This window comes from Mesoplodon densirostris, chromosome 1, assembly GCF_025265405.1.
Source record: "Mesoplodon densirostris isolate mMesDen1 chromosome 1, mMesDen1 primary haplotype, whole genome shotgun sequence".
Classification (NCBI taxonomy): Eukaryota; Metazoa; Chordata; class Mammalia; order Artiodactyla; family Ziphiidae; genus Mesoplodon; species Mesoplodon densirostris.
Genome location: NC_082661.1, coordinates 87,282,533 through 87,297,987, shown reverse-complemented (window position 1 = coordinate 87,297,987; position 15,455 = coordinate 87,282,533).

The following is a 15,455-nucleotide window of genomic DNA, read 5'->3' as shown; positions in this document are numbered from 1 at the left end:
GGCCATCAATTAAAGCAATGCTTATGTTAGTTGCTTAGTAGAAAAGCTGATTTTAAAACTTAACCTAAAATTTCAGAGTGTTACTTTTCACTTTCCTGTTATCAACTTGTTTTTCCTGTTTTCATCTACTACCTTCTTTGAGATAAAAGAGCAGGCAATATAGAGGCAAAAAGAGAGAAGCGGCTTCTTTCTTCTAATGTTTACCTTTCAGTTTTCTGCTTTCAAACTGCTTCTTGAATTGGTGTCAATTTCCTTTTTTCACTTACTCCCTTATAAATGTGTTTTTAAAAGCAAGTGATTGCTATTAATAAGACATTTTAATAAATGGACTACTCTCCGACTGACAACTCTTAATTAGTGATATTGTTCTTTTCACAAGCTTGACTGGTCATCGGAATAACCGTGAGAGCTTTGGAAATTATGTGTGTGTATATATGACATGCTATTTTTTTTCAAAAGCTCCGTAGGCAGTTCTAATGCAGAGCCAAGTTGAGAATCAACTGCCTCTACTGCCCCCAGCCCCACATACTGAGATATAATTGACATACAACACTGATAGGTTTAAGGCGTACAGCATAACGGCGTGACTTATGTATGTTGAAAAATGATTATCACAGTAAGTTTAGCTAATATCTATCATCTCATATAGATTAAAAAAAAGAAGAAAATGTTTCTCCTGGTGATGAGAGCTCTTAGGGTTCTCTTCTAACAAGTTCCAAAAGGCCAGACAGCAGTGTTAAGTATAGTTATGTTGAAAGTTACATCCCCAGGACTTACTTATCTCATAACTGGAAGTATGTACCACTTTCTTCCAATTCCCCACTCCCCACCCCTGCTTCTGAGAGCCACAAATCTGACCTCTTTTTCTATTAGTGTTTGTTTGTTTGCTTTTTAGATTGTACATATAAATGAGATCGTGCAGTATTTGTCTCTCTCTGACTTATTTCACTGAGCAGAATTCCCTCAAGATCCATCCACGTTGTCCCAAATGGCAAGAGGTTCATTTTTATGGATGAATAATATTCTGCTCTGTGTGTGTGTGTGTGTGTGTGTAGCTATCACTTTTTCTTTGTCTGTTCATTCATTGATGGATACTTAGGTTGCCTCTATGTCTTGACTGCTGTAAATAATGAACATGGGGGTGCATATATCTTTCTGAGTTAGCGTTCTCATTTTCTTTGGATAAGTACCTAGAAGTGGGACTGCTGGATCATATGGTAGTTTAATTTTCTGAGGACCCTCCATGCTATTTTCCATGGGGGCTGTACAAATTTACATTCCCACCAACAGTACACAAGGGTTCCCTTTTCTCCACATTCTTGTCAACGTTTGTTATTTCTTGTCTTTTTCATAATAGCCATTCTAACGGGCAAGATGATATCTCATTGTGGTTTTGATTTACATTTTCCTGATTAGTGCTGTTGAGCACCTTATCACGTACCTGTTTTGGCCATCCATATGTCTTTTATAGAAAAATGTCTATTCAGATCATCTGCCCATTTTTTCATTGGATTATTTTTTGTTGTTATTATTATTTGAATTCTTTATATATTTCGGATATTAACCCCTTATCAGACATATGATTTGCAAAGATTTTCTCCCATTCTGTAAGTTGCCTTTTAATTTTGTTGATGGTTTCCTTTGCTGTGCAGAAGCTTTTAGATTGATGTAATCCCACATGTTTATATTTGCTGCTGTTGCTTTTGGTGTCCAAAAAATCATCACCAAGACTGATGTCAAGGAGCTGACCACCTATGTTTTCTTCTAGGAGTTTGTGGTTTCAGGTCTTACACTGAAATCTTTAATCCGTTCTGAGTTAATTTTTGTGTATGGTGTAGTTTAGTGGTCCAGTTTCATTTTTTTACATGTGGCTGTAAATTTCCCAGCACTATTTATTGGAGAGACTGTTCTTTTCCCATTGTATATTCTTGGTTCCTTTATTAAACATTAATTGACCGTATATCCCTAGGTTTATTTCTGGTCTCGATTCTGTTGTGCTGATTTGTGTGTCTGTTTTTATGCCAATACCGGACTGTTTTGGTTACTGTAACTGTGTAATATAGTTTGAAATCAGAAAGCATGTTGCCTCCAGCCTCCAACTTTGTTTTTCTTTCTCCAGATTGCTTTGGCCATTCGGCGTCTTTTGTGGTTACATACAAATTTTAGGATTGTTTGTTCTATTTCTGTGAAAAATACCATTGAAATTTTGATAGGGATTGCATTGAATCTGTGGATTGCTTTGGGTAATATGGACATTTTAACAATATTAATTATTCTAATCTATGAACATGGAATATCTTTCCATTTATTGTGTCTTGAATTTCTTTCATCAATGTCTTGTAGTTTTCAGTGTAGAGGTTTTTCACCTCCTTGGTTAAATTTATTCCTAAGTATTTTATTCTTCTTGATGCAATAGTAAATGGAATTGTTTTCTTAATTTCTGTTCCTGATAGTTTGTTATAGGTGTATAGAAACGTAGCAGGTTTATGTATATTATTTTTTTGATCCTGTAACTTTACTGAATTCATTTATTCTAGCAGTTATTTAGTGGAGTCTTTAGGGTTTTCTCTTTAGTATCATGTCATCTGCAAAAAATGACAGTTTTACTTCTTCCTTTCAGTCTGCTGTCTCTGCTGTGCCCTGAGTAGGGGTAACCAGTCAAGGATTATTTGTTTGTAAGAGTCCTGTGGGACATATGAGTGCAAGCCCTGCTGACCACCAGAGCCAGGTAACCACGAGATGTCTCCTGATCAGTAGCTGCAAAAATTGTTGCATCATACAAGTGCACAAGCTCCTTCCTGGGAGAGACTAGCAGTCTGGAGCGAGGCAGAGTGAGTGTGCAAAGATGTCACCCACGGGCATCCTTTCCCAGAGAGCACCTCTACAGGTCCCTATAATTGTGCCAAATCAGAAGCCTGCCCTCTTATCAAAGCTCCAAGATAAGCAAATAGGCCTCTTACACAGAAAGACTGGGAGTGTGTTCTTGTCTGCTATCTGTGAAGTGCCCTGAGAGTGGCAGTCTGCCAAGAACTATCCCCACATTTGTTACAGCCTCAGGAAGGCAAGCAGCGCTGACCACCAGAGCCAAGGGATCAAGGGGTGTCCCCTGGGCGGCATCCACAAAAACCAGGGCACCAGACTAAAAACTGGGGCACCAGATATGTGCCCAAGCACCCCTATGGGAGATACCGGTAACCTGGACCGTTGCAGAGGGAGAGCACGAAGATGGTGCCTGCCCTCCAGGGTCTCTGGAGAGAATTACAGTTAGCCCTAAGCTGTGTGTTCAGTTAGAAACCTGCCCCTCAGGATTCAGCCAGGAAGATATAATAGGCCTCTTTCACAGAGAGGCTGGATGCCTCAGTCTTTTGCATCTCTGCTGTGCGCTGGGGGTAGCCAGTTAGGAGCTCTTTCTCCATTTGTTACAGTTCCACGGGACCTGTGCATGTGAGCTGCGCTGGCCGCCAGAGCAGGCGATTTAGATTTGGACACATCTGGGCAGCAGCCACAACACCTGGAGCACCAGATTGAGTGCGTAAGCTCTTTTCTGGAGATACCAGTGGCCTGGAGCGAGGCACAGGGAGAGTGAGATACGGTGCCTGCTGGCCTCTTATCTTTGGAGAATATTTCAGGAGGCCTTTAGAGGTGTGTTCAGTTAGATGCCTGCCCCTAAGGCTGACACCTTAAGATATTCACACAAGTCTCTTTCACAGAAAGTGTGGGCAGTTTTCAGTTGGCTGCCTCTGTGCTGGGCCCTGGGTGGGTGATCTGTGCCAGACTTTTAAGAACTGTTTCTCAGTTTGCTGTAGTCTTGTAGGTCTCATGGGTATGAGCCCTATTGGTTTTCAAAAGCCAGTTATTTTGAGGGTTTGTCAGGGCTGGCGTTAAAAATCGGGGTGCCTGGTGTATGGTTCAAACCCTTAGCTCCTCAGGGAGAAGCTTGGGGTTTTGAGTTCTGTCCCCATTGTGGGGTGTCGCTCTGGGGAGGGGTTTATGGTGAGATTGTGTGTCAGCCTCTCCCACCTGCTTCGCTGTGGGTTTTTTCCTCATTTGTTTGATGTGTAGGAGTCACTCAGCTAGGTGTTTTTTTTTTTTTTTAACCCTACAGAGGAAATTGTTCCCTATGTAGCTGTAGATTTGGTGTGTCTCTTAGGGTAAATTCAGGATCCTTCTATGTTGCCATCTTGAACCAGACTCTTGGTTTTTCTTCTTTTTCTATTGATAAGGTGAATTACATCAACTGATTTTCAAATCTTGAACAATCTTGCGTTCCCAGGATGAACTGCACTTTGTCGTAATGCTTTATCACTTTTCTATGTTGCTGGATTTGTTACTAAGATATTTTTGAGAATTTTTGTTTCTATGTTTCTATGAGAGATACTGGTCTGCAGTTTTCTTTTATTGAAATATTTTTTTTGTCTAGTTTTGGTATCAGAGTCATAAAATAAGTTGGAAGTATTTCTATTCTATCTTGTGCAAGTTTGTGTAGAACTGGTATGAAAAATTTCCTTTTATGTTTGGTACATTTTCCAGTGAAGCCTGTCATGAGCTTTTTTTTTTTTTTTTTTTTTTTGGAAACTTTTAAACTACAAATTCAAGTATCTATCTATCTGATTTTTATTTTTTTATTTTTTAACCATGCCGTGTGGCATGCGGGATCTTAGTTCCCCAACCAGGGAGATTGAACCTGTGCTCCCTGCATTGGAATCGTGGAGTCTTAACCACTGGACCGCCAGGGAAGTGCCACTATCTGATTTTTAATATATAGACACCACATATTTATCACAAACTCAGTGGCTTAAAATAACACAAATTATTATCTAACAGTTCTAGAAGTTGGAAATTCAAAAGCATTCTCACTGGACTAAAATAAAGGCATTGGCAGGACTGTGCTCCATTCTGGAGGCTCTAGAGGAGAATCCATCTCCTTGTCTATTCCAGCTTCTAGAGGATGCCTGGATTCCTTAGCTCTTGGGCCCTTCCTGCATCTTCAAAGCCAACAATTAATTCACTGCAATTTCTGCTTTCTGACCTCACATCTTCTCTGCCTCCAACTTTTTCCCTTTTTTAAGGACCTTTGTTGTTTACACTGGTCTTGCCTGGGTAGTCCAGATGCTCTTTCCATTTCAAAGTCACATCTGCAAATACCTTTTTGCCATATGAAGTCATGTACTCACAGATTCCCGGGATTAAGACATGGATTTTTTTTTTGAGTGGGAGTGGGGGCATTTTTCTGCCAACCACAGATGGTTTCCAAAAAATGTTTTTGTGGTATACACAGCATTTTCCCTTTATTAGGGTAAGAATGATGCTCTACATCCTAGGTATAAGTGAAACTTCCAAATAATATATATCCTTAGTTAATTTAGCTGACATAAATGGGGCAAAACATTTTATTACTGGATTTTGAATGTATACTTAATGATCAAAAACCTCTGAGGATGTTTTTCCCGCCTTGAACATGTGTATGTACACATGCGCTTTGAAGAATCTCCCACCAAGTCTGTGGCAGTCTATCTTGTGACAGTGGGTGGTGCTGTTGGCACAAATTTACTTGCATCACATAAAACTGCACTTCTACTTAACTGAACCTGTTGATTTTTCAGCAGCAGAGGGCATTCCTACACAATCTTCCTCACCCCAACACTCAGATGAAAAGTGAATTTAAAATTTAATTCCCTGCTTGGTTACTCATCTGTCACTTGGTGGCTTAGAATCATCTTATTTTCCCTGGTTTAGGATGTTCAGTGTTTTCTGAAGCACTGGTTTGTCTTTCCCCCCTTAGATGTTTGGTAGTTAAGTCCCACCTTCTCTCCTGCTCCCAGCCCTGCAGTGGAGCATGGAGCACGTCGCCTTCCCCTGTAAAGTCTTTGGATATTTTCTATGGATGATGTATATTTCTCTTCATTTTTCAACCTGACATCATTTAAAGACACAGCCAGAGGTGTACATAGAGAAAAAAAAATCCCCTTCTGCTGAATGAATTTGTCTTCTGGGTTTTGATACTTGAAATGAAGGAATATTTTAAAAATTTAAATTCACTTTTTTAAACCATTGTCTTTTCATACACAAACGTCTAAAGCTATATTCATCACATATCCCACAGACAAGTTTGCCCTCCCAAATTCCCTGCTTTTGGTAGTAGCTCTAAAATTCTTCTAATTATTCAGTCTCAAAACTTTGGGACTATTTTTATATCCTTCCTTTCTGTGTCTTTCATGTTAAACTAATTATCAACCAAGTCCAAATAATTCTTCCTTCATTATGTCTATCACATCTGCCCCCTCCTTTCCATTCCTGCTACTCCCCTATTTCTAGAACTAACTTATTACTACACAAATGACTTCTTTTTATTAAAGAAACATTTCTTTATTTTTTACCAAAGCAATAAATGCACCAGGTAAAAAAGTCAAAAAATGTGGAAGTATAAGGAAAAGAAGAAGTCCTTATCCTCTCACTTCCCAGCCTATTCCATTCCCCACTGGGGTGGGTGTCAAAAGCCTTCAATAGCCTTAAAGCCTTAAACATTTTTATCATTTTCCATTTAAATTTTTCCAGGAAGTTTCATCCATCATATATATATATATATTTGTATGTAATACTTGTAATACTACTATGTATATATACTGCTCTTTCCTCATTTATTCAGTTCAAGGTTTTCTGTTGGTTCTGTGCTATAGTAGGGGGTGATCAAGCTCATCTACGCCACTTTCCTTTCATCTTCTCTTCTCCCTCCTCTCAGTGTTCTTATGTTGCTCTTCTTTGATCCTCTCAGGTTACCTGTGTACTTTTAAACAATATATTTACATTTTCATTTTTTGTTCCCACAACTGTCAAAGAATCTCTAGAACCCTCATTTGGAAAGTAAGGGTATTAGAGACACTTCACCTCTCCTCTCCCCTTTTCATCTTACAACTCTTGTCAACTGTAATTTTGCTTTGTAAATGGTCAGGATTAATCCTATAAACACTCTGGTCTGTGATCCCAGTTAAGTCTTTTGTCAGTATATTGATTCTACAATTTGAAATGGAAAAGTTCAGATTACTGACTAATCTCTAACCTAGCTGTGTTCTATGATTTTATTTCCCTCCTGGTATACTTTTTTTTTTTCACACACACACACTGTATTTTATTTTTACAAGAGATAAATAAACTGACATCCATAAAAAGAAACGAAATTGAGCTATTTGTAATGAGGTGGATAGACCTAGAGTCTGTCATACAGAGTGAAGTAAGTCAGAAAGAGAAAGACAAATACTGTATGCTAACACATATATATGGAATTTAAGAAAAAAAATGTCATGAAGAACATAGGGGTAAGACAGGAATAAAGACACAGACCTACTAGAGAATGGACTTGAGGATATGGGGAGGGGGAAGGGTAAGCTGTGACAAAGTGAAAGAGCGGCATGGACATATATACACTACCAAACGTAAGGTAGATAGCTAGTGGGAAGCAGCCGCATAGCACAGGGAGATCAGCTCGGTGCTTTGTGACCGCCTGGAAGGGTGGGATAGGGAGGGTGGGAGGGAGACGCAAAAGGGAGGGGATATGGAAACATATGTATATGTATAACTGATTAAATTTGTTATAAAAAAAAAAAAAACCTGACATCTCCTGGTATACTTTTATCTTCCAACCTCATGATATCTGCCTTCATTGTTTCTTTTTTTCTTTTCTTTTTTTTTTTTTTTTTTTTTGCGGTATGCGGGCCTCTCACTGCTGTGGCCTCTCCCGTTGCGGAGCACAGGCTCTGGACGCGCAGGCTCAGCGGCCATGGCTCACGGGCCCAGCCGCTCCGTGGCATGTGGGATCTTCCCGAACCAGGGCACGAACCCGTGTCCCCTGCATCGGCAGGCGGACTCTCAACCACTGCACCACCAGGGAAGCCCCCTATTGTTTCTTAAGTGTCTATAATATCCAAGCATTGTGGGAACTCTACAGCACCTTCCCCACATTTTTCCTCCTGGGATTTCTTTCCTGGAGCCCCCATCCTTTGATTGGACTGATTTCTCTCGAGACCTGCTGCGTACTGGGCACCTCCAAATATCAGCATGTGCGTGGCTTGGCTCTGAGGGTGGCTGTACTCACTATCCGACCTGGTTCTCCTTAGACATGCCCTGCAATCTTTTTAAAAGATCTTCCCTCCCCTCCCCTCCCTGCCTCCCTTCCCTTCCCCCCTCGTCTCCCCTCCTCTCCTCCTCTCTCCTCTCCTCTCCTCTCTGTTTCCTTCCTCCCTCCCTCCGTCCTTTCCTTCCTTTCTTGTTTTGTGGCTGTGGGTAGGGGTAAGCAGTTGGTGAGAGGGGTTCTGAGCTCCAGGGTACTGTGTGTGTATGTGCCTTGTTTCATATACAGATCTTCAATTAATTCTTCTGTTTTAGGTCCTGTATGCCTTTCTCACCTCCATGCTACTTGATATTTGTGAGTCACAATCTTTTCTGGGGTGCCGTGGGGCAGTCTGTCTTTCTCATTGTGTGCAGCCTCTTTTCTGTGTATTTTTGGTTAAGGCTTCATCAGACAACTCTTGTCCTTCCCTTCTTTCATTTCCCAGAAATTTGATGACATTTCTCTTGCGCTGATGGCTCCCCCCCACCATTCTTTCTTTTGTGAGATTGTTAATGCCTTGATTCTCATTCTTAGAGTCCAAGGTTCATAACTACTCAGACTTCCACCTAGAGCTGCATGTCCTGAAATGACTTTGTAAGTGCCCGTGCTGGTTAGAGCCTCTTCTGCCAGTCCTGCCAATTTCCCGTGCCCTTGCTCTCCTACTTCCCTTTGCACCACCAGTGCGTCTCCTTTCCAGAAGCCTTGACCCCGTTCCTAATGCACCAGTCAGGCTGACATAAAGAAGACGGTATCTAAACTACCTCCCTACCTCCCTCACGGAGGATGGTCACCAGTTGCCCTGCTGGGCTGTGGGCGGGATTCCTACCGCTGATCTCTGGGTCCCAGATTTGTCTGAAGACACCAGTTCTTCTGTCCCTTCTGCCCCAGGCTCCCAGGACTTCACTTCTGCTTCATTCCTCTTTCTAGCAACCTTGTCTTGTGTCAGCCTCTTCTCTCTCCTGTTGGCACTCTTGTGAGTTGGCCATGGTGTAGCACATCTCCAGGGTGATCATGGCTGGCAGGCTCCAGTCACCATTTCAGATGCCTGGTACTATGTTCCGTCTGCCTCGTTGGGCCTCTTGCCTTCTGGAAATCCAGCCGCAAGCTGCTGCCCCATCTCCCCTGAAGTGGCCACCTCTTTGAACCCTTCCTTGTCCTCCTGGTTGCCCTTCCTGCTCTTAGCTCAGTCTGCCGCCAGATAGCGCTCGGATCTAACACGTTTTCTCTCATTAGGCACCGGCTCCTCCCTTTCCTTGCTTGCTTAGGTTGCTACAAGGAATACAAAAATACTTTGTACTCCCTTCTGTTGATATATCACCCTCCAGTCCGACACATCTTACAGTCTATATATTCTCAATGGGGGAAATATCACGCCTAAGAGGGTGAAAGTTGGTTCTTGGGGGCTGAAAAAAATTTACTCTTTTTGTGTGTAAAGCATAGATATATACATACAGTACATAAACAGATAAGCAGTATATCTGTGGTATTAAAAATTCATGAGGGCTTCCCTGGTGGCGCAGTGGTTAAGAATCTGCCTGCCAATGCAAGGGACATGGGTTTGAGCCCTGGCCAGGGAAGATCCCACATGCCGCAGAGCAACTAAGCCCGTGTGCTACAACTACTGAGCCTGAGCTCTAGAGCCCGCGTGCCACAACTACTGAGCCCACGTGCCACAACTACTGAAGCCTGTGCGCCTAGAGCCCGTGCTCCGCAACAAGAGAAGCCACCGCAGTGAGAAGCCCACCCACCGCAACAAAGAGTAACCCCCACTCACCACAACTAGAGAAAGCCCGTGCACAGCAGCGAAGACCCAACACAGCCAAAAATAAATCAAAAAAAAAAAAAAAAAGAATCACAGGGAGTGGTGATTAGGGGAAAAAAAATGCCTGTGAAAGCTGCTTGTGTGTGTGTTAGGGGACAATAATAAAACAAAAGTTAAGGAACGCTGCTATAATCTTTGCCAGTTTACTTTTTAGGTCTCATTTTCATCATGTCTCCACTTGCCCAGAAGCCTTCAGTAGCTTCCCGTGGCCAACTCTATAAAGCCTGAATCATGTTCTGTAGCTCAAAGCTCTTCCTATTTGGCCCCCAACCATCTTTCCAGTCCTGGATCCCATGTTTTCCTTACATAGATCATCCACTCCAGTTAGATCGCTGTTCATAGCCTCCTAATCACAGCCTCTGCTCTCCTACTTTGCTCTTATCAGCTTGCATGGTTGGCCTTTGCCTGGCATCTGGGAACTTGGGTTTTGAGAAGGTTCTCATCATGGCTACAACTGATAAGAGCAGCTCACTGGATTTGGCTTGTGCTGAACCCCTGCTTTCCTTCTGGGAGTCTGGAATTTGGGTATGTGCTAGGCAGAGAATGCCTACGTGACCAGCCCCCAAGGAAAACTTTGGGCAGTGAGTCTCTGATGAGCTTTCCTGGCTCACAACTTTTCACATGTGTTGTTACAACATACTGCTGGGATAATTAAGTGCATCCTGTGGGACTCCACTGGGAGTGGGCTCTTGGAAGCTTGTGCCTGGTTTTTTCCAGACTTCTCTGCATACAGCTTTTCCTGTGCTGATTTTGCTTTGTATATTTTCACTGTAATAAATCTTAGCTGTGAGTATGATTATATGCTGAGACCTGTGAGTTCTCCTAGAGAAACACTGAACCTGGGGGTGGTCTTGGGAACCCCTGCAATATAATATGACTAGTGGTTTCCATTGTCCCTTTTGTTCTCAGCCAATCCTTCATGAAACGAGAGTGATAGGAGTCTTGTTGCCCAAAGATGGACAATGAGGTTTAATAGCTTTGGAAGGAAAGTAACGGGCAGGCCATATGTCCATGGCCTTTGGTGGATTGTATTAGGTTAATTTAGCTAAGCTGAAATTGTGTTTTCCAGAATTCCCTTTCCGGTATGGTTCTGGGTTAGCATAGGTCATGAGAGATATTTTGCACAGGATTCAGAAGGCAGAAGTGGAACAGCAGTCAGCTTGCTTTTGATTCTCTGAAGCTTAGTGAGGCGCTGTTACAGATTGTGAGTGCCGTCGTTTATCCACTGGCTCATCTGGTTGGCATGGGACAGCAGCTGGGCTTGTATCAACTGCAGCTCCTGCCTCATCCTCCTTCAGGCGCCCCCTACCCCCACCTCCTGGGCTTAGGTGTGTGTTTAGCTTTAAGGTGAAGGGCACTGGGTCTCTTGCAGGACACACCCATCATCAAAGTTGGAGACTTGGAGGTGGTGAGAGACAGAGGCAGGTTCCAGCCCATCCATATGGGTTCAAGCTCAGCCTCCCAGGAGCTAGGGAGGCAATCCACCATGGGCTAGGAGTGTCCACTGATGTTCTTGTTGGGAGAGCCAAGAGAGCAAGTCTCCTCCTACTTGGACATTTCTCAGGGCTGTGTTTACAGCAAGCCCGCCTTGAGGATGAGATAATATCTCCGTGTGGGACAAAGAACATGTTTGCTTACTGCTTACTACACTTACTTATTTTGGTGAATTTTCCAAACTCAGAGTGTCTCTGCTGGGATGCAAATTCACTGTATGTGCAGCATTCATCTGGGACCCTCTGCATTGCCCCCATGGGACTTGGGGGACAAGGGGAACCCAGACAAACCTCATGATCATGCTGCTTGTTGTACTGTGAGTAACAGCGTACTTTATCTCATGTCTTCTGCCAGAATCCTTGAATAGTAAAAGGCTAATTTAGGAGCTTAAAGTTAGCTCCTAAGGAGCTAACTTTGAATGAATCCAATCACGGCTGCTTTGCAGGAGGCTTTTGAAAAGCATTTTTACCATGGATGGACCTAGAGATTATCATCCCTAGTAAGTTAGTAAGTCAGAAAGAGAAAGACAAATACCATATGACATCATTTATATGTGGAATCTAAAATATGACACAAATGAGCTTATCTATGAAACAGAAACAGACTCACAGACAGAGAACAGACTTGTGATTGCCAAGAGGGAGGTGATGGGGTGAAGGAATGAGAGTTTGGGATGAGCAGACACAAACAATTACATGGATAAACAAAAAGGATAAACAACAATGGATAAACAAGGTCCTACTGTAGAGTACAGGGAACTATATTCAATATCCTATGATAAAACATAATGGAAAAGAACATGAAAAAGAATGTATATATATATATATATATATATATATATATATGTATATGTATGTATAACTGAATCACTTTGCTGTAGAGCAGAATTTAACACAACGTTGTAAATCAACTATACTGCAATAACATAATTTTTTTTTAATTTATGGAGCTTAAAGCTAAGTTAAGGCTAACTTAGTAGGTTAAAATCCTGGACTCTGACAGCAGGTTCTGGTTTGTCCTTGCTTCTTCCATTTTGTTTCCATCTTCCCTTCCTAACTGTCGGCTCTGTGGACTTCAGGCACCAGACACAGAAACACAGACTCACATAGATTATTTAATCAGATCCCACAATTGTGTAGGGATAAATCCCCCAAATAAATACCGATTACATATATTCCTCAGTGGTTCTGCTTCTCTGATCAAAACCTGATTATTACAGTTCTCCTCACAATCAGGCTAATCAGTTTCTTGAAGTTTCATATTGTTTCAGGTTCTGTGTAAGTATAATATTTAATATCAATATCAATATTTAATTAAATATTATTTAATGGCAGCAGAATATTTCACATTGGGTATGTTAGACATAATTTATAGAGCTGAATTTTTGGCACAAAAAATATTTGGGCAGTCTAATTATTCTAAAAAGAAGAGGGATTTGTGAAATTGTGTTAGATTTTTGAAAATAACCTTTATCTTTCTGCATTATTAATTTTGTGTAAGTATTGGAATGCTCTGTTGTGTACTATTCTGGTATTTGTTTTTCATTTGTTTAGATCTGTACCACCTGCAATGTAACCTTGGGAGAGAAAAAGAACACTGAATTAAACTATTCCAGGCCTTGGGACTAAGTTCTTGTTTGATAGGGGAAAGGTTGCTAAAGGAGAGGGTAATGAAACCAAGGTCAGTTAAGGCCCTCTATAAACTCCATGAACACTTTCATGTACTTACTTGCTATAAGAGTTAATTTTAAGGTATAGTCAACACAAAAACCAACCTGACTCTTGGATGTAAGGCAATATGAAAACGTGTTTTGTGACAAACAATATCTGCATTTTTTTCCAGTTAAAAAGTTCAAATGACTCTGTTCATTAAATGTGATCTTTAAAGAGGGAGAAATCATTATTTGCATTTCCTGGCAATGAAAATGACTGTTATTTTGCTCTGTGCAGTTCTGCTTCTGTGGAGGGGAAACCAAAGATCTTTCGTAGAATAATTCTTCTGGCACAGTGTCCCAAGTATAAAATAACTATCCTAACATTGCTGGAACATGATAACACCTATTTTTATTTTAAGTGGACAGCAGATATGAGAAGAGATTCTTGCTTAATGTAGTATGAAGCATGTGACCCAAGAATGATCTTTTCTACTGAGAATGGAACAGAAGTGAAACACTAGACTGCAGGTTTTTTTAAGGAAGTGATTACAACTATCTGATTTACTGCTATATTCTTAGAGCCCAGCACAGTGTCTGGCACAAAGGAGGTGCTTACAGATTATTTGTTTAATAAATGAATGAAGAGGAACTCAGAGAGAGACTCATCAAACTTTACCCCTAGAGGGCAGAACCCTCCTGAGTACAGATAATCCAACTAAATTCCTGAATTTGGAATTTAATGCCAGAAAGGACTTATCAATCTTACTATATATGATTTCCTGATATTAGTGTTTATTATTTTGACTTATTCTTGGCCAGTATATATTCTATGAGTTTTTTTGAGCAAGGATGTTTGTGAAGTATTTTTAATATCTGTGCATATCTGTGAATGTCATTTTGTTGTCTTCTGCATGAAAAGCAACTTGGTTGGTTACAAAATTTGTTCTTGTTCAAAAGCTGTAGATGTTTCTTTTTTTCATTTAGCACTGTAGAAGAAATTTTTAAAAATGAGACCAATCTGTGTTACTTTTCCTTCTCCCTTTACCTCCATCAGACTGGAAGTTTATAAGATTTTTTTTTCTTTCTTGTTTTAATTTAAAAAATTTACCAGGCTGCATCTAATGATGAATTTCTTTTAGCTGGCTTTCCCTGGAATGAGGTGAACTGTTTTAATCTGAGACCCCAAGACTCTTTTTAAAATTTAGAGGATTGCTTAATTATAGGTTTGATTTTTTCCAATTGTTTTAGTTGCTTCCTGAGAGAAAAATATAATTCTTAGGTTAGATCTCTCTTCTCTGCTTTCCTTGGTTTTCATTTCTTTATCATTTCTCTCTGTGCTTTGAGACCGTGTCTCAAATTTGTCCTTTCCCTCATGGTCTCAAGTTTTTATAATGTGAATTCTGATCTTTTCTTCTCCCGAAGTTAATTAAAAGTGTTATTGAATATTTACTTTCTCTGCGACCCTCTTATCTGGTTTCTTTCCTGTCTTGCCATTTTATTTCAGGATCTTATTTCTTTATGCCAGCTGTACCTTTTTCATGGAGGTCCTGAAGTCTGACTTCTTAGAGAGGATGCCAAAATGTTCATCACTTTATAAAAAAAAATATGGGTATTATTTTCAGAATACTGCTAAGTCTTATTCCTATTGACATAGGCAGTTGCCTCAAGAAGAAATTAAGAAAACAAATGGCAGCTTCACAAAAGTTATTCCTTGCTGGCATTAATCCTGCTACCACTAAAACGTGCTGAATAAATATTTGTGAAATGTAGTTTTATAGGGGTGTCATGTTATTAGTCTCTCTAGAAGATGCATATGTTTTATAATAGCCTGATCCTAAAAATATGTGTGGTAGGAAGCAGAACAGGACATCATGGTACTTATGTAATTATTTATATCTGTAGGTTGTTGAGGTTACATTCTGGAACTTGAGAAGAGGTTTATCGTTTGGAAAAGCTTGAGGAGTCCCTGTGAGTGAGACAGGCCCCAATCATCTATTGGAGATAGAGGGCTGAGCCTTCTCTGATAGTCAGTCTTGGGCAGAATAAAGAAGCTCTGGATATGCAGGAGACATTGGCAGAGTGGAGGTAGGGTTAGGAACTGGGCAACTTACAGGGGACTGGATGCCTGTTCTAGTTAATTGAGGTGGGTCGAAGACTAGGGGGGAAAGAATGAATACATAAGTGATTTTTGATAAGGGTGGGTCCAGGTGAATGTCAATCTCCTGAAACTTCTGAGTAAGGCTATTGAGGTCTTTATTATTTCTTTCAACGAAAATACTGTGCCCTTACTCTATGTAGAGCACTCAGTGGTCCCCAATTGTCTAAGATGTGGTCCCCGCAGCCACCAGTGGTTTACAATTGAGTTGCCTTTACCATCAAGT